The sequence below is a fragment of the Tupaia chinensis genome, unplaced genomic scaffold, assembly GCF_000334495.1.
Source record: "Tupaia chinensis unplaced genomic scaffold, TupChi_1.0 Scaffold000434_1, whole genome shotgun sequence".
NCBI lineage: Eukaryota > Metazoa > Chordata > Mammalia > Scandentia > Tupaiidae > Tupaia > Tupaia belangeri.
Window position 1 is genome coordinate 271,992 of NW_006159939.1, and position 3,921 is coordinate 275,912.

At 42.3% G+C, this 3,921-nt stretch overlaps 1 protein-coding gene across 2 annotated transcripts in view; it reads left to right on the plus strand.

Moving 5' to 3' along the window:
* ST8SIA1 (ST8 alpha-N-acetyl-neuraminide alpha-2,8-sialyltransferase 1) overlaps nt 1–3,921 on the plus strand; it is a 182,936-nt gene that overhangs the window by 134,802 nt on the left and 44,213 nt on the right. The gene's annotated exons all lie outside the window — the stretch shown is intronic.

Consider the following 3,921-nt stretch of genomic DNA (forward strand, 5'->3'; position numbering starts at 1 on the left):
GCAAGGGCTTGTCAGTTGGACGAGTTGGTGGCAGGGTACAATCCAGAGCTTCAAGCGGTGTAGTTCCACTGGCATTGCCATCTTTATGGGTGACTTTCCATCCCTTGAACCATGGCATATTAGCACTTGTCTCCAACATGTTGTCACCATTCCAACCAGTAATTGGCACAAATGCTACTGTGTCGAGATTGTAGCCAATTTTCTTAATGTAGGTGCTGACTTCTTTAACAATTTCCTCATATCTCTTCTGACTGTAGGGTGACTCAGTAGAATCCATTTTGTTAACACCAACAATTAGTTGTTTCACACCCAGTGTGTAAGCCAGAAGGGCATGCTCACGGGTCTGCCTGTTCTTGGAGATACCAGCCTCAAATTCACCAACACCAGCAGCAACAATCAGGACAGCACAGTCAGCCTGAGATGTGCCTGTAATCCTGTTCTTGATAAAGTCTCTGTGTCCTGGGGCATCGATGATAGTCACATAACACTTGCTGGTCTCAAATTTCCATAGGGAGGTATCAATGGTGATACCACGCTCATGTTCAGCTTTCAGTTTATCCAAGACCCAGGCGTATTTGAAGGAGCCCTTTCCCATCTCAGCAGCCTCCTTCTCGAATTTTTCAATGGTTCTTTTGTCGATCCCACCACATTTGTAGATAAGATGGCCAGTAGTGGTGGACTTGCTGGAATCTACATGTCCAATGACAACAATGTTGATGTGAGTCTTCTTTCCCATTTTGGCTTTGATTTAGCGGTGGTTTTCACGACACCTGTGTTCTGGTGGCAAACCTGTTGCGAAAAAGCGAGACTGGCCTCTTCTGTATAGGTCACTACAAGGCTTGGCTCTCCAAAGGCAGTGGCTCTGTCTTTTTCATCTTTTTATTCTCAGTGCCAGTAAAATGTTTGACACAGTGAGTCTTCAGCAAGTGTCTTAGTTAATATGTGCCATTCCATAAGCATGGATTTTGGAAAAGCATGTGTAGTAGTATAATTATATGAGAGTACTTCAAAAGGTTTTTGTACAAAGAGAATTAAATACTCATATTTGGAAAATTTAAGGAATCTTTCTATTATTTTCACAACTCAACTTATAGAAAGTCAAGCTCCCTAGCATGTTTTTGGGATATGCCAATTTGTGATTTGTAGGAAAGGTCACACTTTACTTGGGAAGCAACCAGAATGTGGGAAGGCAATAGCCTGAAAAATCATAATGTTTATCAAAGGTGAATCTGGGTTAATAAAAAGTCTAAGAAACTGTGTTTTACGCTATCCCTTCCCCACTTTGATGCCCACTCCCTCCCATCCCCATGTCATGGAGTTCCCTGATTACAAACCGCTGTCCCCCACGCAGAGACCTATGAAACAGATCTTCCCTACTCAGTGCCTAGTCACTCCTCTTTCCTTCTCAAGATGATAGCTAGCCAGATCTTTGTTGACATGTTAATGTTGCTAAAGATAAATGTTTTACTCCTCTCTGTGTTTTTCCATTTAACTGGAGCCACCTGGAGAAGACTGAATGCTTTCACCAAATAGAATGACTCTTTAGCAGGAGGAATTTCAGGCACTTTGTGGGTTTTTTTCAGACTGTCCTGGGAGTGAAGACTGGAGAGAACTTTTAGGTGAAGGATTGGAAAGAATCTGCGTGCCCTTTATAGCATGCCATTGACGGCTAGTTTCTCCTGGGGGGGACCCTGCTACCACAAGATTAATGATGTTTTTTTCAAAGACTAATGGGAAACAGACTCTATTACAAAGCCCCACAGAGGGTAGGATTCAGTGAGTTTACTGCTGTCCTCTAAGACCAGAGGTCCTACTTGCCTTTTCCTTGGGCTACAGCTCACTTCAACAAACCCTGTGAACCAAAAAGATTGCATTTCCCAACTCTTTGCTAGATAATAACCTATGCCTGATATCATTAAAAGCTCAGAAGGCAGAGGTTTTATAAAACAAATTTTCATTAGATGAAAAAGTTTTCTGATGAGAGCATTTGTATAAGAAAACTATTGTGTCAGAGCTTGTCGTTACTGTTTGTTTGAACAGGTAATATTAAACAAATATCTTGAAACAGAGATTTATAGCCCTGGAATATTGAAACCAGCAGTGGCTACTATTTATATTACTTGTCTTCAGCTACTCTTAACTCTGTTGCTGTCTACATCCTTGAAATTCTTTTCTCTCAAGTGACCCAACACACCCAGGGAGAAGTCTGAAGCTACCTTGATTCTTAGTCCTTTGAAGATAAATCATGTTTCTCTGACTGGAAGCTTGTACAGTTTTTCCTCTTCATCCTTGAAATGTAAAGATTCGTTACAATATCTCAAAATGGGGTCTTTTCTCATGAATTTCACCTGAAATTTGATAAGTATTTCTATGTGTGGGCCATGTTCTGTTTCAGCTGTAGAAAGTTTTATTAGTTCTGAAAATATTTTTTTCCCTGTTTCTTATTAGCTCTTTCTTTCCTGTTTCTCCTTAGCTTTCTTTGCTGTCCTTTTCTTTATCTCCTGCCTTAATGTTAGGCTTCCACAGTGTTACCTCTCAGCTTATTTTTTTGACTCACTGTTTGCCTTCCTTGGGGAGAGCAACCATGGTCTCCACTGTCGCTGTTACTACCACGAGTGTGGATCCATCCCGGGCCTCGATTCTCCCCTGTACTGCAGGCAGCTGGGTGTCTATAGACCTGCTTCGTTTAGAATGTCACAGGCACATCACATCTGGCAGGTCCTCAGTGATTCAGTTATCTTTCTCATCAACCCTTCCTTGATCCTGTAGTCTCCCTCACAGATTTCAGCACTATCCTCCTTGGTGACAAGCCTAACATTCAAGCCATTTCTGTACCCTCTCATCGTCATCACTGTTCATGTCCATCCAACTGTAAAACCCTGGCAACACAGCTTTCACATTATCCATGTATTCTGTCTTACCATTTGGACCGCCATTGCGTGTGTTCAGGCAATTATAATCCCTTACCAGAACTTAGTGTCCTGAGATCTTCTTTCAATTTTTTTCCTTTTTATGGTATAAATTTGTCTGCTACAACCCCAAATTAGCATTCCTCACTGCCTCCCCAATACCTTCCAAATGAAATCTCAGGTCATTCTGCCACACCACCCTCTCCTGTTTGCCTCAGACTCCGGCATCACTTACCAGCCTCTGAGGATCATGCTCACCAGGATCTCTGCACACAGGCAGCACCCTCTGTCTAAACTGCCCTTCTCCGTGTTGTCCCCTCCTAGGCTTAGCTCTCCAGTGGCAGTAACCCTGTATTTTTCATTTTTTTGTTCTCAGTACCAAGTAGAGTGTTTGATGCAGAGTGAGTGTTTAGCAAGTATCAGGGTTAACATGTACCATTCTGGTGAAATGCAGAATTTCAAATTTTAAATTATATCACTAGACTTTAAAAAAAATAAAAAGAGAATTGAAAAAAAATAAAAATATGAGAAAATGAAAATGTTGGAATCTGCAGGGAATTTCCACTGACTGCAGCAAGAGGGGGCTGGGTTGAGAGGCAAAATCCTAAACTAAGCCTCTGAACCAGAATAGCACAGAAATCTGGGAAGAAGGGGAAAGACGATGACTCAACCCCACTCTATTCCCTGGCAAGAAACACAGAAAATCCCTAAGCTATGTGAATCCTTTTCTGAGCTGACTGGAATCAGGCCCTTTATTCTCATCAGTTCCCCCCTTTCTTCATCCACTTAAAAAGCATGCTTCACGAGGCACAATCCTGCCTGCTGTGGGTGGAGACTGAATTGTAGACTCTATTGCACTTGCAGGCTGAGATGCGTAAAACTTCAGGAAAGCAGTCAAAAAAAGGAAGAGGAGAGGAAAGGCCCTTAGAATAATGCAGCTGGATGTGCAGTTTCTATCACTCTCACTGATTGGAGAGCTGAATCTGCATATGACCTCACCCCCCCACCCCCC